The 26,637-nt window shown below is 36.2% G+C and overlaps 1 protein-coding gene across 1 annotated transcript in view; it reads right to left on the bottom strand.

Annotated features, from left to right (window-relative positions):
- Positions 1 to 23,857, bottom strand: part of LOC103511290 (trithorax group protein osa-like) — a 50,262-nt gene extending 26,405 nt beyond the window's left edge. The window contains exons 1-2 of the mRNA XM_008476008.3: positions 23,640 to 23,857; positions 14,808 to 14,857 (exon numbers count right to left, since the gene is read on the bottom strand). The gene's annotated coding sequence lies outside the window, so the exon portion shown is untranslated. The remainder of the gene's footprint in view (positions 1 to 14,807; positions 14,858 to 23,639) is intronic.
- Positions 23,858 to 26,637: the final 2,780 nt, after the last annotated feature.

Genomic DNA, 26,637 nt, shown 5'->3' with positions numbered 1-26,637 from the left:
CTCTCTCTCTCTCTCTCTCTCTCTCTCTCTCTCTCTCTCTCTCTTTCTCTCTCTCTCTCTCTCTCTCTCTCTCTCTCTGTTTTACATCCGCCTCCTTCCTATGTGCTGTGTCTTGTTCCAAATTGAAATTATTATTACTATTTGGGCCTTTGCATCCTGCCTTAAAGTCCTTATGGACTTGGACCAGGAGGTTGCATGGTGGGACTCCTCGCCTGATGAAGGACATACTGCGGGATGGACATGCTACGACACAGACAACACCAGTCTAATGCCGCCTCCTTCCTATGTGCTGTGTCTTGTTCCAAATTGAAATTATTATTACTATTTGGGCCTTTGCATCCTGCCTTAAATTCCTTATGAACTTGGACCAGGAAGTTGCATGGTGGGACTCCTCGCCTGATGAAGGACATACTGCGGGATGGGCATGCTACGACACAGACAACATCAGTCTAATGTAGCCGTTTCATTGCTGCGAAATAAAAGCACCGGCGAAAGACTCGTCTCAAAAGAAAGCAGTTCTTCAATTTATTATCTTCATGAGATGTATGTATATGAAAGATACTCATTTTTGAGGCTGATGCCACCCCAAAATAGCCATAAGGAGAGCCAGAAACGCGTCTTATGAAGTTAGTACACCTATCCAGACACACACCGCGCTCAACAGTGCTTCACACAAGTGTTTCAAATCGTGTCCTTTGGGATTGAAAGGCTGGCGATTCATCTCTTAAATCTTGTTGCAAGGGAACGGAAGATAAAGCACACGGCGCATTAGAGACGAAGAAGAAGAAGGAAAGGGGAGAAGAAGAAGAAGAAGAAGAAGACGAAGAAGAAGATGAAGGTGGAGATTTGAAGATGTAGCGTAGGTGAATAGAAAGAAGCATTAGGTGGGGGTTTAGAAGATATAATAGAAAGGAGGAAAGAGAATAAGAAGAAGAAGAAGAAGAAAAGGAAGAAGAAGGAGAAGAAGAAAAAGGAAATTGAAAATAATTCTATGGCCAAACTGTATACATGCAGAACACATCCAAACGAAAGAGAGGAAGGGGATAGGAAAGGATGGGAAAGGAAATGCGAGATAGTCGTGGAGGTGAGGTATAAGAGGAAAAGGGAGAGTATGAGAAAGAGAGGAATTTGAAGAGATGAGAGAACTAGAGAATCTTAAGAAGGGATTATAATGGAGATAAGAAAAGAAGAAGAAGGAGGAGGAGGAAGAGAAAAGGGCCATTGCTTTTGTATTGCTTTTGCTTTCCTCCGCTAACAATGTGTGAATTGACAAGAAAAGACCATGTGTTTCTTGAATTTTTTCCACATAGAGCTGACTTTACGCCACAAAATAGGTAAAATTGAAGGCAAAACTAGTGGTTGCTTTTTCTAAGGGACTAAGAGCAGCGTAATGTCTTGTTGCCCATTGATCAGAACCCAGAACCAGACGCTTTTAGCGTTAGACTACAGTGCCATACATGTGATTCATCTGTGAAAATTAGGAAGGTGCGGCCACATCCATATATCTACACCAGTGCGTTTGATTCAATCGCGAGACATCGTCAAATTTTATTCTATGGAATCTTTGAAATCTTCAGAGCTTTAGACCAAAGTGCCAAAGGAATCAGAAGTAACTCAGTACTCTTAATGATATGCTCGTGTTAAGCGACCTACATACGTCGTGAGGAGATTATGCCAGCTTTTCCATTATTTATCAAGAGTCTCATAAGCAGTTTGCCTGTTCCAATACCATAAGTACTTTGCTTACCGGCCACATATACCGGCCACAATCAAACCAGTGCGTTTGATTCAATCGCGAGACATCGTCAAATTTTATTCTATGGAATCTTTGAAAGATTTGAAGAGGCCCTCTATCTTCAGAGCTTTAGACCAAAGTGCCAAAGGAATCGGAACTTAAATATCAGAAGTAACTCAGTACTCTTAATGATATACTCGTGTTATACGCCATGAGGAGATTATGCCAGCTTTTTCATTTATCAAGAGTCTCATAAGCAGTTTGCCTGTTCCAATACCATAATTTTTTATTTTTTTTTTTTTTTTTTTTTTTTTTTTTTTTTTTTTTTTTTTTTTTTTTTACTAGACTGCAACTGGATGATTTACCTAATCTTGTGCATTTCCTCGGTAGCACGAATGATTGGAGACCTTGTTGGGATCAAAAAGTAATCGAAAAACGGGCCAACTAAAACGCCAGATGCTTTTTAAAAGCCTTAATGTTCTCAGTCCCAGATGTTTGAATTTCTACCCCATACCCCCCAAAATTAATTAAAATATTTCCAAGATATAAGTATATGTAGGTAATTGAGTTCATAATTAATTTGGATGACTCTGTAACTGTAATATCTACTCCGTCAAAACTTGGTTCTTAAGAGTCCAATGAGCCAATGGAACACTTGAAATCGTATCAGTAACTATGTATTCTTGCCTATCTCCAGGGCTTCCACAATCCGTATCAATTTGTCCAACAACATTCAGTAGCCAATGGCGTCACTTCAGTTCAGGCATACCAGGTGGTGAAGTTTGGACACTCCGAATAAGTTCTACTACCTACTCCAAAACTGTCGTCCCGAAATTGTCTAAAGCTAGGTTCAAAGTCCACACCGGTGTTAACATTGATCAACTCGATTAACAATGTTGTCTGCAGTGAGGATGTGTTGATCCACACAGAACATAAGAATGATGAGGTAAATGAGATCTTATTGTTCCGAAAGCGTAGAGAAAAGTAGGACATAACAGGAGAAATCCAACCGTTCTAAGACGAACCTTATCTGTTATAGATAAAACTCCCTCAGGCGGGAATCGTACCCGCGACCAAGCGACGCTATGTTTCTTCTTTTTGTAGGTCTAGAGAGGGTTGGCTCCGGAGGCATGGACGGATGCAGCACAGGACAGACTCAGTTGGAGAGGCAGTATTGAGCAGACTTAAGGTTGTCTAGGCTAGACCCTGGTAACGGATAAGTAAGTAAGAGAGGTATGGGCGGCGTACAGACCAAGATGAAGTATCTATACTTCACCCTGTACTCACCAGTAGTATCTACTTAATTCGCACAGTAATGCCAACAGTACTATGCCATGCTAATGTTAAAATACTTACTAGCAAACAGGATTAGGTTAATGCCCACCATCTCGGCGATTCAACCAGTTGGTATTCAGCATTAACCCTTTGATGATGTCATGAGAGCCAGTTAGGTTTGATCAAAAGAGACAGAAGAAAATTGGCACAACTTACTAGCAAACAGGATTAGGTTAATGCCCACCATCTCGGCGATTCAACCAGTTGGTATTCAGCATTAACCCTTTGATGATGTCATAAGAGACAGTTAGGTTTGATCAAAAGAGACAAAATATGTATTAGAATAGGATATACCTTGTTTATCCTGACAGAATGAGACTGAAAAGTCCCTTTACTCCCGTAGAATAAAGTTGTGATTTGTGAAGCCACCGCACATTGCGCCCAAGCCATTAGTTGTAACTTTCGTCAATCATCCGTATCGAAACTATCGGATTTGTTATTATTATTAAAAAAATTTAGTTTATGGCAACTACATTCTACTGTTTCTACATCAGGAATACTCATGTTTCAAAATTCCATCTTTTGCTAAGGTCCAATGAAAGGAAATTGTTTTTGGATGGCACTGACAAATCAACCTGCTGTTGACAAAATAATTATGTTATCCAAAGTTCTTTTTTTGTTTGTTTGTTATTGAACGTTATTTACAGAGGGAAACTATAACAATCAGAGTCCTAATTTTATTTATGTATGATACCTTGTGGTACTAACGGGTTAACCTCATGATGTCCTCTGGAACATTCAGCCCAGCAGACTTGGAGTTGAATTTGCTTTGATTGTCCCATTGCATGAAGATTATGTAAATTTGCTTTATTCACTGCTTTTTCTGACTTATTTTCTCTAACGATATCGCAATTTATTCTTCTAACATGAGAGTCATGAGAGCAATACTCTGTGCCAATGGCGAAGATATCAATGTTGTTGATGTCCATCCCACGTCCCTAGTACTGTCTGCCCTATCATTACATTGCAACGAAGTGTGATAAAAACTCTAACAAGATCGCCTAATTAGTTGTTGTTTTTGGATGGCATATGGAAATTATGGCAGTTTGACTGTTGACAAAATAATGTTCTATAAGGTTCAATTAATGTATGCTAAAAAACCTTGTGGTACTAACGGGTTAACCTCATGATGTCCTCTGGAACATTCAGCCCAGCAGACTCGGAGTTGAATTTGCTTTGATTGTCCCATTGGATCGTAAATTAGGACCCGCACGTTGTGAGGTCTGATGTCCTACGCGAAATCCGTATACTGTATCACATGTTGGCCTATTAGAAGTCTACCAGCAGGCGGACGTACCATGAGATAAATGAACTAGCCTACATGATGGTTCCAATGATGGAAGAGTATTGGCGAGAGAAGTAATCTAGCCCACAAGATGCCTTGAATGATAAAGTATGAATGATCATTGGTATGCCAATACAGTTCAAGGAGCATAAATTCAATTACAGAAGAGTGGTTACTTACCACAGTACCCATTACTTTGCTAACCAATTTAGATTATTTGCTTTCCGTGAGCTTCTTTGTAGAATAGAATTGTCTTGATGGCTTTTTCTCTCTTTAATTCTTTTTCTTCTTCATGTTTCTTTTCTTATTTGACGAAAAAAATAAACGAGCATTCGAATTTCCCAATTTAGATTATTTGCTTTCCGTGAGCTTCTTTGTAGAATAGAATTGTCTTGATGGCTTTTTCTCTCTTTAATTCTTTTTCTTCTTCTTCGTGTTTCTTTTTGAATAGGTTTTAAAATATGCTTATTCAAGGTGATTGATATTAATATTTTCTCACATTATTTTGGAAATGATTCTACAACACAAAGACTCTGGTGTGAAACAAAAACAACTTTGACAATCAATCCCACACATATCACACCCACGGAGCTACGCATCCAAACTGCCTTGTTAAAAAAATCGTTGCGTAAAATTTCGAAATGGAAATGCGTGAGAAACAAAAAGCGATAAATTCAACAAATTAAATCCGACAAGATGACACACTAATGATTATTGAATTGCCAAAAGAAGAAGATGTCTCATAAATAACTCAAATTGAAACCATAAGATGCCTATATAGATGCCTAAAATAATTCTCCAAGGGGAAGAAACCAACAAACTTATAAGACGGGGGTAAAAAAATAATAAGCCTCAAGATAACAATACCCAAAAAAGAATTTGTCAAAAGTAGGTGGTACCCGAAAGAAGAAATTCATAAAATAAAGAAACACTAAAATCCATTGTGTCAGAAGAAATCCAAGCCCATGCTAAAGAAACGAAAAAGGAGGACGAAATCAGTGTAGCGTTAAATTACAAACATGGTTGAAGAACACAGAGGTCCGTTTGAAACCATTGGATTTATCCCTTCTAGAGATGGAAGAGAATTGAAGGCAAGGGGTGTACAAAAAACACGTGAGTCCCCTAGCTCATGTTCTAAAATATGCTCTTATGAAATTGAATAGCTGCTAGTGGAGTGATTTGAATATTACTCGTAGGTATATCTCATGTTCTATGTGTTTTGAGTTCTTCCTTTGTGAGAAATGCTGGGTTTGGGATCTTTCTGTGGATTTCACGTTGTTAGGCATGTTGTGGATCTTTGTTGATGACCTCTGGTGGGTATCGACAAATCACTGATGATAACTATTGATGGAGTTCTTCCTTTGTGAGAAATGCTGGGTCTGGGATCTTTCTGTGGATTTCACGTTGTTAGGCATGTTGTGGATCTTAGTTGATGACCTCTGGTGGGTATCGACAAATCAGTGATGATAACTGTTGACAAATAATGAAAAGCTTCCAATAAGAAAAAGGTAAAAAGCTGAACGAATAGTGAGAAATCTCTCATCTTAAACAAACTAGTGTTCATTTCGATCCACTTATGATCACACCAGGTAACAAATCAATAGTGACATAAATGCATCTATCAAAGCACTTAAAGTCAAATTAGTCATAAAGGGCATAAAGATAGAACAATTTGTCAAAGAAGATCCTGAACAGGGGTGAAACCCTCTTACCGTTAGAATGAAATTTTTCTGAGACATTTACGAAGATCTTTTTGTTATTCTGGGAAAAGAAATGCCTGATATGATGTTGGATAAAAGGGGAGATTCAATGGATGTCGATACGCTGACCTGAATTAGAGATAAAATGGTCCCAGAAATGAAATCACTTTTAGTTCCAAAGAGTCCAGTTTTAAAGTAGATGAAAGGCCGAAGAAAGATGAACTTGAGCAATAATACGAGACTGAAGACAGAATGGCAGTCTGACAAAATTTGACAGCTAGTCGACAAAGAGATAGTTTGACTGTTAGAAGGTTCAAGGGAAGAAGAAGTAGAAAGAAAGTAGGGAGAGGAAAGAAGAAAACCAAAAATACATAGAAGTTAAATTGAATTTTTGAGAAATCCAACAAATTAACAAATCCAATTTTTCATCCAAAACTTCTTCTTTGATGGTTTTACCCGAAAATATCCCCACTTTTGACTAAAAGGTCCCCAGAAGAAGGTACAATTTGTTACATTGTAATTTTCAAGACCCTTCTCTCCTTTTCAGCCCCTGTTTTCTATTTTCTTGAGAAATTTGTTCCAATCCATTGTGGAGTATTGTTACCCATATTGTTTTCTTTGACATTGTTGATGGAAATATTAAATGTTTTTAAATATTGGAGACTTGTGTTTCACGGGAAATTTGTCAGCCCCCATGTTTTATTCGTAGGGGCAATTTTTGACTTCGTTTACCTACCCTTGTTTGTAAGACGTTCCTTGTACCCCCTAGTATTGCAATGCATTTGTGATACTTTTTTCTTAGGTCATTTACATTTTTTCCCTTTTCTTTTCAGTCTTTTACGAATATCTGTGTTGAACTTCTAATTTATTTACAATTTGTTACATTGTAATTTTCAAGACCCTTCTCTCCTTTTCAGCCCCTGTTTTCTATTTTCTTGAGAAATTTGTTCCAATCCATAGTAGAGCATTGTTACTCATATTGTTTTCTTTGACACTGTTGATGGAAATATTAAATGTTTTCAAATATTGGAGACTTGTGTTTCACGGGAAATTTGTCAGTCCCCATGTTTTATTCGTAGGGGCAATTTTTGACTTCGTTTACCTACCCTTGTTTGTAAGACGTTCCTTGTACCCCCTTGGATTGCAATGCATTTGTGATACTTTTTTCTTAGGTCCTTTACATTTTTCCCTTTTCTTTTCATTTTTTAAGAATATCTGTGTTGAACTTCTAATTTATTCTAAAGGGGATCTTTTCAATGACGTTATTTTTGTTTCTCCATTACCATAGGAATGTGTGCCCCTTCATTTTGAAGAAGGTGTGCAAAAAGAGGAGCACCTATTTTACTATTTTCTTACCCCCTCAGAAATCCATGACTGTCTTTTTTCCTTCTATGTAGTAAGAGTTACACAACTGGACAAATATTTACTCTGATGATTTATTTTGATGATATAGGAGTCATAAGACAGATTTCGAACGAAAATATTGGGACAACTCAAAGCAAACACGACAATATGGGGGGTAAATCGCACTCGATTTCCGCTCACAACGGTTTTCTGGAACTTTATTTCAGTTTGGATTTCTGAACATAAAATTTTTCTTCATTGTGGGTTCACTTATTACTTTTTTTTTAATACAGGATGGACTGTCGGATACACGACAATATGGGGGGTAAATCGCACTCGATTTCCGCTCACAACGGTTTTCTGGAACTTTATTTCAGTTTGGATTTCTGAACATAACATTTTTCTTCGTTGTGGGTTCACTTATTACTTTTTTTTTAATACAGGATGGACTGTCGGATCGAAGAGAGAAGGAAGTCAAGACAGGAGAAAGGCAGCCGTTCCGAGAACGAATCTCATCTGTTTAGGATAAAGTTTGGGCCAGGCTGGGGGGAAAATGGGAACCTAATGGAAACTTATAAATTTTCAGGGAACAAGGAATACAGTGTCCTATCAATAGATGTCTTATCAGTGGTAATGGTAAGTCTTATCAGTGGCAGTGGTAATCTTTTTATTCAGCACCTACCTTTATGTCACCCTGTATGAGTAAAGGAAATAACTGAAAGGGGGGTGGTGAAGATTGGTGGATGGGAGGGGGGGATATCTGACATGACATGTTATCTTGCAAGAAACACAACACATTCCCCCCTCCCCTTTCCCTTACTTTTCTCCCCCACCTAGCACTCTCTGTCTTCCTCCCTCCCCTAGTTAGACTGATCTCTCTCTCTGTCTGTCTGTCTGTCTGTCTGTCTCTCTCTCTCTCTCTCTCTCTCTCTCTCTCTCTCTCTCTCTTCCTATTTCACCTCCGCCTCCTTCCTATGTGCTGTGTCTTGTTCCAAATTGAAATTATTATTACTATTTGGGCCTTTGCATCCTGCCTTAAATTCCTTATGGACTTGGACCAGGAGGTTGCATGGTGGGACTCCTCGCCTGATGAAGGACATACTGCGGGATGGGCATGCTACGACACAGACAAAATCAGTCTAATATAGCCGTTTCATTGCTGCGAAATGAAAACACCGGCGAAAGACTCGTCTCAAAAGAAAGCAGTTCTTCAATTAATTATCTTCATGAGATGTATATGAAAGATACTCATTTTTGAGGCTGATGCCAGCCCAAAATAGCCATAAAAACACCGGCGAAAGACTCGTCTCAAAAGAAAGCAGTTTTTCAATTTATTATCTTCATGAGATGTATATGAAAGATACTCATTTTTGAGGCTGATGCCACCCCAAAATAGCCATAAGGAGAGCCAGAAACGCGTCTTATGAAGTTAGTGCATCGCCTTCGTCACCTATCCAGACACACACCGCGCTCAACAGTGCTTTACACAAGTGTTTCAAATCGTGTCCTTTGGGATTGAAAGGCTGGCGATTCATCTCCTAAATCTTGTTGCAAGGGAACGGAAGATAAAGCACACGGCGCATTAGAGACGAAGAAGAAGAAGGAAAGGGGAGGAGAAGAAGAAGAAAAAGAAAAAGGCTGGCGATTCATCTCTTAAATCTTGTTGCAAGGGAACGGAAGATAAAGCACACGGCGCATTAGAGACGAAGAAGAAGAAGGAAGGGGAAGAAGAAGATGATGAAGTTTGAGAATTGAAGATATAGCGTAGGTGAATAGAAAGAAGTATTAGGTGGGGGTTTAGAAGATATAATAGGAGGAAAGGAGGAAAGAGAAGAAGAAGAAGAAGAAAAAGGAAATTGAACAGAATTCTATGGCCAAACTGTATACATGCAGAACACATCCAAACGAAAAAGAGGAAGTGAATAGGGGCGTAGGTGAATAGAAAGAAGCATTAGGTGGGGGTTTAGAAGATATAATAGAAAGGAGGAAAGAGAATAAGAAGAAGAAGAAGAAGAAGAAGAAGGAGAAGAAGAAAAAGGAAATTGAACAGAATTCTATGGCCAAACTGTATACATGCAGAACACATCCAAACGAAAGAGAGGAAGTGGATAGGAAAGGATGGGAAAGGAAATGCGAGATAGTCGTGGAGGTGAGGTATAAGAGGAAAAGGAAGATTATGAGGAAGAGAGGAATTTGAAGAGATGAGAGAAATAGAGAATCTTAAGAAGGGATTATAATGGAGATAAGACGAAGGAGGAGGAGGAGGAAGAGAAGAAGGAGGAAGAGAAGAAGGAGGAGGAGGAGGAGAAAAGAGATAAATATGGTAGAAGAGAAAAAACGGGTGGAAAGGAGGTGAAAGAGAAAATGCAGGAGATGGGGAGTTGAGATAATGTTGAGAAGATCATAGAGATGAACAAGTTGAGAGAAAAGGAGACGAAGGAGAGAAAGGAGAAGGACGAGAGATAAGGAAGTGAAGAAAAAGGAATTCAGAAACGAGATAGTAAAATTGGTGGCCTTCCATTTTCTTTCCTTTCCTATATTTTTACTTATTCTTGTTCTTCTTTTAATTCTTCTTCTTCTTCTTCTTCTTCTTCTTCTTCTTCTTGCTGATTAGGCATAGTAATGAGGCAAATTGAAATGCAAATCCGGTATGTCCAGTCTTCGGTGTCATTAGAGCACGGAGTTTCTTCTTCGATACCCGGCCGAAGACAGATTTTTTTATCAATACTGCCACACCTCTCTCTCTCCTCTCTCTCTTCTCTCTCTCTTCTCTCTCGCTCTCTCTCCTTCTCTCGTTCCTTTTGCGCTTTATAGGCATCGACTCACCATAGTGTGAATGGTTTAATCTTCTTGAATGGCGACATATCTTTTTTTTTATTTTTTTTCTTTTAAGGCTTTAATGGTTAGGATTCTCTCAACCTAGTGAGACAGGCTCTTCCACGCCAACCCGCACAGAGTGCGAAGCGAGTCTCTTCCACCCAAGGTATTTCTTTCGAGAAACAACTGTGTGTTATTGCCGCTGTCCTAATACCTCTACGCGGTAATGATATTCCTACGTAACCTCCAGATATAGGAACTTCCAAGCACCAAACCACAGAGACGCATCTGTGACATAAAAAATTACCTATTTCATAATCTTATAGTTAAAATTTATGAAAAAGGTTTAAAATGCAATTTTTAGGTAGGTATATAGTTTTGACATCTCCACCAATAGAGGCCAAACATTACAAAAAGTGGATAGGTAGTTTTGACATCTCCACTAATATTTTTAACATGTACCGTAATGAGCATGGAATTAGATGGTGACATCTCCACTAATAATGACTTTTCAAACAATCTTAATTTTCTGTATTTCCACTAATGCCTTATTATGTATTTCAAACATAACTTATTATTAAGTTTTGGACTTTTCTCAAAGTTGACATGAACTTTGGGAGGACATATCACACCCACGGAGCTACGCATCCAAACTGCCTTGTTAAAAAAATCGTTGCGTAAAATTTCGAAATGGAAATGCGTGAGAAACCAAAAGCGATAAATTCAACAAATTAAAACCGACAAGATGACACACTAATGATTATTGAATTGCCAAAAGAAGAAGATGTCTCATAAATAACTCAAATTGAAACTATAAGATGCCGAGATGCCTAAAATAATTCACCAAGGGGAAGAAACCAAGAAACAAACTCGCAAGACGGGGTTAAAAAAAGAAAAAAATAATAATAAGCCTCAAGAAAACAATTCCCAAAAAAGAATTTGTCAAAAGTAGGTGGCTTACTCATAGATGTAAAAAGAACCTTACTAGATTTTCGAGTCCATAATATTGTATTACATATTAAATATAATTTGTTGGTTATTCTTCTTGTGAGATACTGAACAGAATATGAGAACTCACTTTGAGCCCATATGGAATACATTCAGATTCTTATGAAGATGTAATGGAACCATCATTATTATCAGAATAAAATCACAAAGAAGAAATTCATGTACCATGAATCCTCAAAACACTAAAGCCAGAAAAAAAATGTACGAGGATAAATGAAATTTCCGAATAATAATATTTTTTCAGACACCATAACAAAAAATGTTTCTAATTATTTTGTGATTTTTTTTTTTCTAAAATAATAATAATAAAATAATACAGATAAGAGGGGTGAAACCCTCTTACCGTTAGAATGAAATTTTTCTGAGACATTTACGAAGATCTTTTTGTTATTCTGGGAAAAGAAATGCCTGAAATGATGTTCGATAAAGGGGGAGATACAATGGATGTCGATACGCTGACCTGAATTAGAGATGAAATGGGCCCAGAAATGAGAGCACTTTTAGTTCCAAAGAGTCCAGTTTTAAAGTAGATGAAAGGCCGAAGAAAGATGAACTTGAGCAATAATACGACACTGAAGACAGAATGGCAGTCTGACAAATTTTGACAGCTAGTCGACAAAGAGATAGTTTGACTATTAGAAGGTTCAAGGGAACAGTCTGACAAAATTTGACAGCTAGTCGACAAAGAGATAGTTTGACTGTTAGAAGGTTCAAGGGAAGAAGAAGTAGAAAGAAAGTAGGAAGAGGACAGAAGAAGACCAAAAATACATAGAAGCTAAATTGAATTTTTGAGAAATCCAACAAATTAACAAATCCAATTTTTCATCCAAAACTTCTTCTTTGATAATAACCAAAAATACATAGAAGCTAAATTGAATTTTTGAGAAATCCAACAAATTAACAAATCCAATTTTTCATCCAAAACTTCTTCTTTGATACTTTTACCCGAAAATATCCCCACTTTTGACTGAAAGGTCCCCAGAAGAAGGTACAATTTGGAACATTGTAATTTTCAAGACCCTTCTCTCCTTTCCAGCCCCTGTTTTCTATTTTCTTGAGAAATTTGTTCCAATCCATAGTGGATCATCCCCACTTTTGACTAAAAGGTCCCCAGAAGAAGGTACAATTTGTTACATTGTAATTTTCAAGACCCTTCTCTCCTTTTCAGCCCCTCTTTTCTATTTTCTTGAGAAATTTGTTCCAATCCATAGTGGATCATTGTTACCCATATTGTTTTCTTTGACATTGTTGATGGAAATATTAAATGTTTTCAAATATTGGAGACTTGTGTTTCACGGGAAATTTGTCAGTCCCCATGTTTTATTCGTAGGGGCAATTTTTGACTTCGTTTACCTACCCTTGTTTGTAAGACGTTCCTTGTACCCCCTTGGATTGCAATGCATTTGTGATACTTTTTTCTTAGGTCATTTACATTTTTTCCCTTTTCTTTTCATTCTTTTACGAATATCTGTGTTGAACTTCTAATTTATTCTATCTTTTCAATGACGTTATCTTGTTTCTCCATCACCATAGGAATGTGTGCCCCTTCATTTTGAAGAAGGTATGCAAAAAGAAGAGCACCTATTTTACTATTTTCTCACCCCCTCAGAAATCCATGACTGTCCTTTTTCCTTCTTTGTAGTAAAAGTTACACAACTGGACAAATATTTACTCTGATGATTTATTTTGATGACATAAGAGTCAAGACAGATTTCGAACGAAAATATTGGGACAACTCAAAGCAAACACGACAATATGGGGGGTAAATCGCACTCGATTTCCGCTCACAACGGTTTTCTGGGACTTTATTTCAGTTTGGATTTCTGAACATAACATTTTTCTTCATTGTGGGTTCACTTATTACTTTTTTTTTAATACAGGATGGACTGTCGGATCGAAGAGAGAAGGACAAGACAGGAGAAAGGCAGCCGTTCCGAGAACGAATCTCATCTGTTTAGGATAAAGTTTGGGCCGGGCTGGTGGGAAAATGGGAACCTAATGGAAACTTAGAAATTTTCAGGGAATAAGGAATACAGTGTCTTATCAATCGATGTCTTATCAGTGGTAATGGTAAGTTACCTCTTTTTATTCAGCACCATCGTGATTCAAGAATTTTATATTAAGAAGGGTTTAAAAACAAAGATCGGGTTTGATTTTTCATTTTATTTTGAAGACCTCCCGAAAATTTGAGATTTTCACACGATTTACGATGCCGCAAGTGAGTTTCCGACGCCACAAGTGAGGCTGTCACAAAATACTGACTAGCTAATAAAATTCCTACTCAAATATTTAAATTGAACATGACTCAACTACATCTTGATCAACTCTGGGATCATCTTTGATTTAAAACATGGCGTCTGGGACTTAGATACCAAGGTGGATTTAGATACCGAGGTAGATTTAAATATTACGGATCGTGGTTGAAGAATTTTATATTAAGAAGGGTTTAAAAACAAAGATCGGGTTTTGAGTAATACGGTTTGATTTTTCATTTTATTTTGCAGACCTCCCGAAAATTTGAGGTTTTCACACGATTTTCGATGCCGCAAGTGAGTTTCGGATGCCACAAGTGAGGCTGTCACAAAATTTTCCAACCCCAAAAAGGATTTGATACACAATAGATTCAGTGTACTGGGAGTTTACAATAAACTTTTTTTTTTAACTTTAGGCAAGTCATTATCTAAATATGCAACCCACAACCTTACTCATAGATGTAAAAAGAACCTTACTAGATTTTCGAGTCCATAATATTGTATTACATATTAAATATAATTTGTTGGTTATTCTTCTTGTGAGATACTGAACAGAATATGAGAACTCACTTTGAGCCCATATGGAATACATTCAGATTCTTATGAAGATGTAATGGAACCATCATTATTATCAGAATAAAATCACAAAGAAGAAATTCATGTACCATGAATCCTCAAAACACTAAAGCCAAAAAAAAAAAATGTACGAGGATAAATGAAATTTTCGAATAATAATATTTTTTCAGACACCATAACAAAAAATGTATCTAATTATTTTGTGATTTTTTTTTTTTTTTCTAAAAAAAAAAAAAAATAATAATAATACAGATAAGTAATTGTGCGTTCTACCTAATTTAGATTTTAGGAATCAAGATGATGGTAGTATTGTAATCAATAAAATTATGTATGTGGAAAAATTCCTAAAGGTACTCAGTACCTAATTAAGAAATATGTATATAATAATTATTATATGTTTGAAAATTAGATTTTGTTTTGATAAGTTTTAATTTTTCATTGCTTTTGGAACACTTTTTAACTATGATAAAGGACTTTCTATTCTAAATTATATTGATGGTGGATTCCACCAATAACTTAATAATAGATTTAACTAATGGGGGAATTTTTAATAATCCAAAAAGGAGTTTTTAACAATCCAAACAGGAGTTTTTAAGAACTCCTCCTTTTTGAATCACTAAAAACTTTGTTTTGGATCATTTAAAACTGCTTTTTTAATTATTAAAAATTCTCCCATTAGTGAAATCTCTCATTAAGTCATTGGTGAAATTCACCATAAAGGTATTGGAAAAAGAATTGAGATTTGGTATAATTACCTGCTGATTGTACTGCGGCCAGGTCGAAATGGGACAGAAATGTTTTGTATCTGAAATCAGAAAAAATAAAAATTGAAAATAAATTTAATAGTATAGCTGAGAGCATTAAAAGGATTAGAAGAGCAATACCTATTAGGTCGATAAAATCATTTCAAAATCAATCTAAATATTCAGAACTGATGGTAGTTTTGACATCTCCACCAATAGAGGCCAAACATTACAAAAAGTGGATAGGTAGTTTTGACATCTCCACTGATATTTTCAACATAATAATGTACCGTAATGGGCATGGAATTAGATGGTACTTTTGACATCTCCACTAATAATGACTTTTCAAACAATCTTAATTTCTGTATTTCCACTAATGCCTTATTATGTATTTCGAACATAACTTAGTATTATACCTATTAGGTCGATAAAATCATTTCAAAATCAATCTAAATATTCAGAACTGATGGTAGTTTTGACATCTCCACCAATAGAGGCCAACATTATAAAAAGTGGATAGGTAGTTTTGACATCTCCACTGATATTTTCAACATAGGTAATAATGTACCGTAATGAGCATGGAATTAGATGGTACTTTTGACATCTCCACTAATAATGACTTTTCATTTTCAAACAATCTTAATTTCTGTATTTCCACTAATGCCTTATTATGTATTTCAAACATAACTTATTATTGAGTTTTGGACTTTTCTCAAAGTTGACATGAACTTTGGGAGACCTCGGAGTTAGTTTTACCACTATTGATTCCAAAAATTGTTTCAAGAGCCAAAGTGATTTCCTTTAATCCTCAAAAGCCATTTCTGAGCACTCTCTCCCAACAAATCATATCCTTCTCCTCCTTCTTTCTTCCCTTCCTAAACCCCCTCCTCCTCCTCCTCCAAAATCAAATCCATAAACATCCAATCACCAGATTTTCTAGGAGTGATGAAATATTGTGTTATTTCCATTTACAAATCGAAACACGATGGAATACATTTTCTCTTTATGGCGTTTTTGCATTAGCGCAATTACAAGTTATGGATTATTATGAACAACGTGGCTAGTTTCAAGTTTTTTTTTTTTATTATTATTTTTTTTTTTTATGAACTCTTGTTGGATTAAAACATAACCATTAGAGTTTATGAATGTTTATGGTTTTGATATCATCGCGCTAGTAGGATGGAAAGGGCTCCGTCAGCGAAACATTTTTCGGTGAGAAAATGGCTGATGGAATTCAAGTTTCAAATGCCAAACTTGCAACTTTCTATGTTGAAATTTGTAGCAGTCGAAAAAGGTGTTAAAGAGACAATCTGTGATTACTTTATTAGTGGAGATGACATAACTACCAATCCGGACTGTGACACATTACCTGATTTAGCCTGAAAGTAAATAAAAGCCTAATGTTGGACAGGAATTTTAAAGAAATGGTAAGTATTCTATTAAAATACACGTCGGAATTTGTTTTTTAACGCCAGAATATAATATGCAAGTAAAAGTATAGAGTAGAGAGGCAGGTGTAACATGTAGATAGTATATACTATATATACTGATAGCATAGGAAGAGATAGCAAGTGTGCAAAATACTATAAATGGTATACCAACACCACAAGCACCATTATAACAACCTACTTTCTTTCCCTTGCTGATAGAGGCCCCGTAAATCTTTTCCAACAACTTTACGGTGGGAAGGAAATCGGGTGGCTCTGGGGGTGGGAGCTAGCGTCCAGGGATGGGGTGAACTTGTGGAGGGGAGTTCTGAAACAATTAAGACAGGGTTGTTTGATAATTTTGATGCCATGACAAGAACCGTGGCGTGGGTGGGAAGGAAATCGGGTGGCTCTGGGGTGGAGATGGAGGGTGAGAATAGTCCAGGGATAGGGGTGAACTTGTGGATGGGAGATCTGAAACAATGAAGACAGGGTTTTTTGATAATTTTAATCATCAGGTAATATTATTACTTTCGGTATATTTTTAGGTATTTTTTTTTCAATTTCGCTAAGTACAAACTGGATTGATACCATTTAAAAGTTGAAAACGAAAAGTAGGGGTTTTGGCGTCTCCACTAATTAAATGATTTCTAAATTGTGTCAACTGAAGATATCCTTGACGATCTTGCGACGAAAAAGGGACACATTATGATGGCCTCTTCTGATAAAGCGATATCAAAATATTAAATGGCTCAATGAAATAGCTCGGATAAATGTTTCAATCAAAATTTTGATGTAATTTTTTTATGTACCCACATAAGTGATTTATGGGCCGGTTTATGGAAGTCCATAAAAACGGTTATGAAATATTACACGATTTTTGTTTTTAACTGATTGGGTGGTTTTCGGTTTGGAAAGGAAAAGGAACTAGCAAGTGCTTTTATTAGGATTTTGATTTTGTCGTACGAAAACACCTAGCTTTCTTTGATTAAAAGTCTCGTGTAACGGTTTAAAATAAGGGAATACCTAGTCGTAAATAAGTATCAATTTGGAATAGGTAAAGTAATTATTATTAATGAAGCTGAAAGCCTCTTCACAATTTCTGTGGATATTACAGCATTACTAAGAATCTCCGTCACTATAGGTAATGCTATACCTATTTTATTTTATTTTTGTTTTCTTTAATACCACTACCCGTATCTCCTACATAGCTATTCTTTCGAACAACGTGGGTACTCAATTGTCCTCACCGGGCTGAGTGCACCCCAAAATAGCCACCAATGCAAGTAAAAGCAGAGTAGAGAGGCAGGTGTAACATGTAGATAGTATATACTATACTGATAGCATAGGAAGAGATAGCAAGTGTGCAAAATACTATAAATGGTATACCAACACCACAAGCACCATTAAAACAACCTACTTTCTTCCCCTTGCTGATAGAGGCCCCGTAAATCTTTTCCAACAACTTCAATACACTTTGAAAACTAGCAAATTATTAGAAGTGTAATCCAAATGTATTAAAAACACAGAAATACATTAAATGGCTCAATGAAATAGCTCGGATAAATGTTTCAATCAAAATTTTGATGTAATTTTTTTATGTACCCACATAAGTGATTTATGAGCGCGGTTTATGGAAGTCCATAAAAACGGTTATGAAATATAACACGATTTTTGTTTTTAAGTGATTGGGTGGTTTTCGGTTTGGAAAGGAGAAGGAACTAGCAAGTGCTTTTATTAGGATTTTGATTTTGTCCTACGAAATTGCCTTCACCGGGCTGAGTGCACCCCAAAATAGCCAGCTGTAGGTGATGCTCCAAATGGACACCCATCCAGATATCAACCACGCTCACAGGCAAATCCCAGCTTGATTTCCCAGGCCATTTTTGAAATCCTTCAGCCTGCACTCCCCTCTAGGGAAATCAAACACGAATGAAAATTCCATTGTATACCATCAAACTACAGAAGCGCGATATTAAATTATATTTCAACAAAAAATATACAAATATAAAGTTATGTTATAAATAATTTTATGCTTCCAATGGCGTCAGTAGGGAGGACTTCGCATAATTTTTCATTTTAAAATTTAAATTGGAAAATTATCCCCAAATGTATAAAATACAAAGCGCTTGTCAAAAAAATTTCCATATCCTATTTCTCTCCCTCCCTTTTCCTTCTTTCTCCCTCTTTGAATTTTCAATTTCCCTTTTTTTTCCGGGGGAAAGATACGCCAGCAATGTCGGAATTGAGAGAACAGGGGATATGTTTGTAGAGAGTTAAGGAGGTGGGACAAAATGGGAACTTCTTATTTCCCAGTGTTTTTCTAGACAAGCATTGAGAGAACAGGGGATATGTTTGTAGAGAGTTAAGGAGGTGGGACAAAATGGGAACTTCTTATTTCCCAGTGTTTTTCTAGACAAGAGATGAATTAACTTGAAGAAATGCCAAAGCTGTTCTGAGGTAAAAACAATGAGTAAAGATGTGTGCATACATCGTCGACGGCCGTCGATCGACCATTGATCGACATCGGTTGGGTGGAAGAGCTCACTAGGTGAGAATCCTGCCATTAAAGCCTTAAAAAAAAACAACAACAACAACAACATCGCCCGTCGAATATGTTGGAAACACCTTGTTTTTTTTTTTTTTTTTTTTTTTTTTTTTTTTTAGTTTTTTTTTTTTGGAAACCCCTTTTTTTTTTTTTTTTTTTTTTTGTTTTTTTTTTTACAGTCTTATGTTTATTGGTAGGTAAATTTTAGTCCTTCCAAACTGTCCAAAAATAAATTAGGAGCTTACATTCCCCAGGGGTTTTTTTCGGTGTTTTTTCATGCGATATCCCTCTATGTCACGTTGCCACATCAATACTGCCTACACTCGGGCCTGCCCTTCTTGGAAACCATTTGAATTTTATAAAAACTTATGAATTTATTTCTCCTGGTTCACAAACTCCCAACAGGGAAGGGGGTTCGTATTCCGGGATGGTAATTTTGTTATCAGTAAGCAGCACCCCTCGATTGTCACTCCCAACGAATTTATGATGACAGCCTGCTGACAGGATTTCAGTTTTTTCAACTTCTTCTTCTTCTTCTTCTTCTTCTTCTTCTTCTTCTTCTTCTTCTTCTTCTTCTTCTTCTTCTTCTTCTTCTTCTTTTTAGATGAAGTGATAACGGGAGTAGATTATTGTTAGTTGGGCGCTAGGAAAATTTCATTTTATGGAAAAAGAAGAACCAAAAGGAGGAGCCTTAGCCCGATAAAGTATTATAAGCTATAAAAGTAATGAGAAATTATTGCTGAAATTTTCAAAAATCGGGAATTGGGTGTAAATATTCGTTGTTTACTTTCCTTATCTTTTTTTTATGCTCACAATTTATTTCAAGAGTGTTTGAAGCTGACGCTTGAGTTTTTGGCAATTTTCTTCGCAAAAACATGTTTTTATGCGCATAATCTGCATACACTTTTTTTTTTTATGGTCAGTTTTGTCATGGAGATTATCGGGGTAATTTTGAGGTCAAAGCTGAGTTTTCTGGTTCCAAAAGGTATTTGTGGGATATCTTCATTAGGAATCTTGAACATTCCAAGACGAATAGAGAGAGGGATTGGCTTGTAATAATTTATTCCAAGAACATGCTTGAAAACAAGAATAATAACAACAATAATAATACATTTAAAAAAAAAGCCAATAAGTAATATTATTTATTTATCACATATGACATATGTTATTTATTAAATAAATTAATGTAATTTTTTATACTTCTAGTCCTTACTCCAGAAACGGCACCAGTTTCCAAAAACTACAATGTTTTTCAAATCAAAATTCACTTCATTAAATCATGTCCTAATTCTTTTGTCAGAATTTTTCCTTGATCAAAATATTATTGATCAAAAGTCAAAATATTGACCCAAACAAAGGCTTGTTTTGAATATCCAAACGACCAACATCATAATGACATTAAAATCAAAAGGACATCATTGTGTTATAACACTTATAACTAAGCATTTCACCATATTAGCATAATCGAATTGTTTTTCGGTATTTCTGTCACATCCACTAACTTTCTACCACTTTCTCCCACAGTTGATTTACATATTTTGTATCGGATGACTTTCTTTTTAGGTATCTATATTTTGAATACCCAGATATCTCAATAGATACCTAGATATTTTTTAACGTTTATTTTACAAAATAATAAAAATAGGAAACCCTTTGAATGCGGATATGTTTTTTTTTTCTAACAATTTAGGAAAAATTTAATCATCATTCGTTCTTCGTCCGTTCTGCTAGATGGGTAAATGTAAATATATGTACAAGAACAGTTTTCATTTAATGGATAAGTTAAACACAACATTTAATTTTCAATTTAGTTTATTTAGTATTAGAATTTTCATTTTTAGTGCCTAATATGTAACATGTGTGTGTTTTCCAGTGACCTGCAAGTGAATCAAGTGTCTGCCATTGTCAATCGAAGTATCGGTTTCTTATTGTGTAAGTTAATATGTTCTATGTATTGGTTTCTTATTATGTAAGTTAAAGTTATTATGTTCTATGTAGGTATTTGAAATTTTGAACCGTATTTTTCTAGAATTCAAATTATTGCCAAATTTCATGAAAATCGGATAAGCCGTTCGGATCGGGAGTTATGTTAAATCAAACAAACCCTCACACTAAAGGGTAATCGGTCGAGATAAAACTTCAAACTCAGTTCCTTCGCTCGTGGCTGTCTAAAAATACTTATTCCCATCAATAGATATCTACCATGGTCATAATTCTATTCTATTTCATATCCGCCATATTTCAAGCTCCACAAGTAACTCTATTCTACATACATATTCTATTCTAGAATTAATTCTATTTTAACATTATTTCTTATCCTCCATTTCTTCCATGTGTTGACAGGTTTACTTTCGGAGCTGAGATTTCTTGCCAGGGAAGGGAATCAAAGGAGAGACCTCGTTATTGACAGACATCTTCCGCCTACATGGCTCTGCCCCGGGGGACTGGGAGTGTTGATAGACTTAGCACAGAGTTTGAGAGAGTGGAATTTTTGGAGGATACAAAAAAAATTGTACTTTTCTTTTTTTTTTTTTTTTTTTTTTTTTTAATACGTTCTCAAAGTGTCTCATACGCCCCCGCAGTATGGGGCACTGCTCTTTCTCAGCACTCAACCAGAGTCTGTCAATTTTGGCCTTTGTGGAGGTGTTTGGTCGTATGCCCAAAAAGGGGACAATTTTATTTGACTTGAATGGAGGATTCCTAGATTCGTATAAGCCTAACCCATCCTTTAGGGCTGTTTTTGCCCCTACACCTAAGCCTCAGAGTTACACCTAAAGAGAGGGGCTTTTTGTGTATGCTGGAGTTAAGCATAAATTGAGGAACATTCGAACCTTTTCAAGGGTACCTATGATACTAGAGTGCCATCGGTCAAACGTAGAAAAATACAAGTGGCTATTGGTGGTAGACGAGCGGTAAATTTAAAAAATAATAGTAAAAAATAAAAACAATGATTATTATCTCAAATAATAAATATTATTATTATTATTATTATTATTATTATTATTATTATTATTATTATTATTATTATTATTATTATTTCAAATACTTAATATCTCGAGGCCCCTATCTCAATTCGCCCAAAAACAGAGGGCGGTCCTTTTGATACTTTTTCTGTGTGAAACAAAATAAATTAAAACACTAAATTTATTTCACAGGGCTCCTCTAAACCCCTTTCTTTTAAATTCTTCAAGAGTTTATTCTTGCTTAAATTGTATACTTTATATTCATAGTGGGATTACCAGGATGTAAATAAATTCTGAGGGCTTAACGTTTTTGACTTCTGAGAGTTCTGTAAGGGCTTTGGAGAATGTTTCTCTACCAGGATGTAAATAAATTCTGAGGGCTTAACGTTTTTGACTTCTGAGAGTTCTGTAAGGGCTTTGGAGAATGTTTCTCTTTTTTTTTTTCGAGTTTATATTTTAGAGATGAGAATTTCCAGATGAAGACGTTTTGGAAATGTTTATTGTTTCAAGTCAGACGATGTGACAGTTTTATTTTGTCTTCTCAAACTTCTCTCGTTCCAACTGCTTATCCCTCTTGAAAAAGAAGAAATGGATTCCAGAAAGAAGAGCTCTTCTTTTTTTAAGAGGTTTGATAGAGGGAACTGTATTCTGCTAAGGTCTTATCGTTCCGCAAGAGGAGAGAGAAGGAAGGCAGGATGTTGGAAAGCCAACTGTTCCGAGAACGAACCTTAGTTGTTTAGGATAAAATCCGCCCCGGGCGGGAATCGAACCCGCGTCGTAGAGCTAACATGGCACTGTCTTTTTTTTTTTCTCATTTGTTAGGTTAGTCTCTGTAGTCTGAAATAAGACTAATAAAGAAAATCTACCCACTGTGAGTTGATTTTTTTTGCTACCAGAAGAAGACGTTTTGGAAATGTTTATTGTTTCAAGTCAGACGATGTGACAGTTTTATTTTGTCTTCTCAAACTTCTCTCGTTCCAACTGCTTAACCCTCTTGAAAAAGAAGAAATGGATTCCAGAAAGAAGAGCTCTTCTTTTTTTAAGAGGTTTGATCGAGGGAACTGTATTCTGCTATAAGGTCTTATCGTTCCGCAAAAGGAGAGAGAAGGAAGGCAGGATGTTAGAAAGCCAACTGTTCCGAGAACGAACCTTAGTTGTTTAGGATAAAATCCGCCCCGGGCGGGAATCGAACCCGCGTCCTAGAGCTAACATGGCACTGTCTTCTTTTTTTCTCATTTGTTAGGTTAGTCTCTGTAGTCTGAAATAAGACTAATAAAGAAAATCTGTGTTAGAAAGCCAACTGTTCCGAGAACGAACCTTAGTTGTTTAGGATAAAATCCGCCCCGGGCGGGAATCGAACCCGCGTCCTAGAGCCAACATGGCACTGTCTTCTTTTTTCTCATTTGTTAGGTTAGTCTCTGCAGTCTGAAATAAGAGTAATAAAGAAAATCTACCCACTGTGAGTTGATTTTTTTGCTACCAGAAGATCCATTATCACCATTTATTTTATAGCCATATGAGAAATATTTCTAACAAATTTCAGTTTTCTAGGTGTTGGGCCTAGTTCCTCTTTTTTTCTCATGTGTTAGGTTAGTCTCTGTAGTGTGAAATAAGACTAATAAAGAAAATCTACCCACTGTGAGTTGATTTTTTTGCTACCAGAAGATCCATTATCTGCACCATTTATTTTATAGCCATACCTATGAGAAATATTTCTAACAAATTTCAGTTTTCTAGGTGTTGGGCCTAGTTCTATAGCCATACATATGAGAAATATTTCTAACAAATTTCAGTTTTCTAGGTGTTGGGCCTAGTTCCCTTCTTTTGTTTGTACCTGTTACTGAAACCTGTTAGTTAAACCTGACGAAAGAAGTTAAACCTGACAAAAGAAGTTGAACCCTCTTACCTGTTAGTCAAACAGTAGTTGATTGCCGAATCCACTTTTGCCAGCGACTCACATTGGTCCAGACCGGAATGTTTGGTCTTACCCCCAATCGAATCCACTTGGTTGAGAGTAATTTTGATGCCTTGACGAGAACCGTGGGTGGGAAGGAAATCGGGTGGCTCTGGGGGTGGGAGCTAGCGTCCAGGGATGGGGTGAACTTGTGGAGGGGAGTTCTGAAACAATTAACACAGGGTTGTTTTATAATTTTGATGCCTTGACAAGAACCGTGGCGTGGGTGGGAAGGAAATCGGTTGGCTCTGGGGTGGAGATGGAGGGTGAGAATAGTCCAGGGATAGGGGTGAACTTGTGGATGGGCGATCTGAAACAATTAAAACAGGGTTTTTTAATAATTTTAATTATCAGGTAATATTATTACTTTCGGTATATTTTTAGGTACTTTTTTAATTTCGCTAAGTACAAACTGGATTGATACCATTTAAAAGTTGAAAATGAAAAGTAGGGGTTTTGGCGTCTCCACTAATTAAATGATTTCTAAATTGTGTCAACTGAAGATAGGGTATCCTTGACGATCTTGCGACGAAAATAGGGACACATTATGATGGCCTCTTCTGATAAAGCAATGTCAAAAAAAAAAAAAGTTAATATGTATTCTTATTCCACTTAGGTTCAAGTCATTTATTCACAATGTATGGGACAGATGAGATTGTATGTATTGATGTAAGTACCTACCTATCAGCTATCTCATATAAAATACATTGATGGCCATTACAAGGAGGAAAAATTTAGATATTTATTTAAATTCAGGATCTCATTGCCGGACGTTGGGACTATAAGAGCCCATGCCAATCTATTAAATTTGAAGTAGGTAATTTAAAACAACTTAAATAAAATAGGTAGGTACTTTTTTAAAAATGAAGTAGGTAAGTCTATTAAATATAAAAAAAATAGGTATAGGTACCTACCTACATAATTTTATAAAGATTTACATAGATACCAATATATTTTTTCCAGGGATGATTTTACACAGTTAATCCAGACTTTTAAGGCTTTAAGGTGCTTCTACACCAGCAATACCAGCATCTACGACCGAAATCGGTCAACATGGCCTGAATATAGTGTGGATGTTGCTTCACAAACATGCCAGAAGGCGCGCGAACGTCAAGAGCTCGAATTGAATATTCGAAGCTCTACCAACTAGGCATCAAGCGTGCCGGGAGGCGCGCGAACGTCAAGAGTTCAAAGCGCTAACCAGGCATCTAGTCAACTATGACAAGAACGAAAATAAATAGCGCTCTACTAACACAATATTTACCCGAACTATTAAAGCATCTCATAGCCTAGTTGAGCACAATAGGTATAACCTGTACAGACTAGAACATAAAGGTAGGTAACTGTAGTAAAACGGATTTTAATGCTCGTTTAAACACCTAATAAAATGAAAAAAACTCACTGCCATTGACTCGGGCGCTGATAGACAAATAAAAAAACCGCACATTGAAGCATCATCAAGCGATAAAAATCATATTAATCACACGAATTATACCGTCATTATCGTCTTAACTGTCTAATGTTAAGTAGGTATATTGTATGTCTCAGTTTTTTATGCAATTTGTACGTATGTTTTGATAACCGACAACAAAGTACCATTTCGTCGATTGCGTATAAACCTACAAAATTTGGATCCGATCCGTTTTGATACTGTTGATAGATGTTAAGAAAGATTTTGATTCACTTAAATGTATTCACTCTCCAAGCCGTATAGCTGAATACCTTAATCACACGAATTATACCGTCATTATCGTCTTAACTGTCTAATGTTAAGTAGGTATATTGTATGTCTCAGTTTTTTATGCGATTTGTAGGTATGTTTTGATAACCGACAACAAAGTACCATTTCGTCGATTGCATATAAACCTACAAAATTTGGATCCGATCCGTTTTGGAACTGTTGATAGATGTTAAGAAAGATTTTGATTCACTTAAATGTATTCACTCTCCAAGCCGTATAGCTGAATACTACATCCGAAATGGATGCTAAAGCCATATTTACATTGATTTGGTCCACTAAAATTTGCCATTTTCAAATCTACAAAATAACCATGATGTGTCTGGTAAAAAATTGAACGTCCCGGGTGTTTCACACGGAAGGTTACAAGGTCCTTCAAATAGAATCTGAGTTTTGCTCATTATAGTTTTTCAGACACAGAACATATACACTTCATACACAGAAAATACACTGAAGTTCCTTTTTGCAGCCTTGAATCTACACACACCTCAACTGATAGTTAGTTACCTACCTACATGAAAATTATTTACTTATGGTCAGTTTTTTTTATATACAAATTACATATATGGCAGTGATCTTATCTAGAAAATCCTTGACTTTTGACCGACCTATTCTGCCTCGTGGTAAAGTGGTTTCCAATGTTTCCATGAGCTCTTGGTTCAAGATCAAAGTAAGGTCTCTGTAATAGAAGTTAGAATGGTTTGAGCTAGTGCCTCTTGCTTCTTGTGGGTACCTACGTCTGTAAGTTGTTCCAAGTTAGAACAGTTAGATAGGTATAGATACCTATACAAAGATTCTTGTATACCTTTAGCTATGTGAATTGTTTCAGGTTGAGTATACAAATACCTAAATATGACTTAGGTTATAAGGTATAACACATTATGGGTTTGAACATTATGGGTATCCCTACAGGAGATTATACAAATAATTTGACAAACTAGGTATAATGGACGGTATGTACATACATATCTACCAACAGATAGCATACACGGATTTACCTCATGTAAAATCATACTGGACGGAATAATATTAAACAAACAGATAGACATCGGCAATAGCTCGTCAAATGCACCTGTTCCCGATGGGTCACTGATGTTAAGCAACGTTCCTCGTGTAATAGAAGTTAGAATGGTTTGAGCTAGTGCCTCTTGCTTCTTGTAGGTACCTACGTCTGTAAGTTGTTCCAAGTTAGATAGGTATGGATACCTATAC

The sequence above is a fragment of the Diaphorina citri genome, unplaced genomic scaffold, assembly GCF_000475195.1.
Source record: "Diaphorina citri unplaced genomic scaffold, Diaci psyllid genome assembly version 1.1 scaffold697, whole genome shotgun sequence".
Classification (NCBI taxonomy): Eukaryota; Metazoa; Arthropoda; class Insecta; order Hemiptera; family Psyllidae; genus Diaphorina; species Diaphorina citri.
This window is presented reverse-complemented; position numbering and strand designations above follow the sequence as displayed.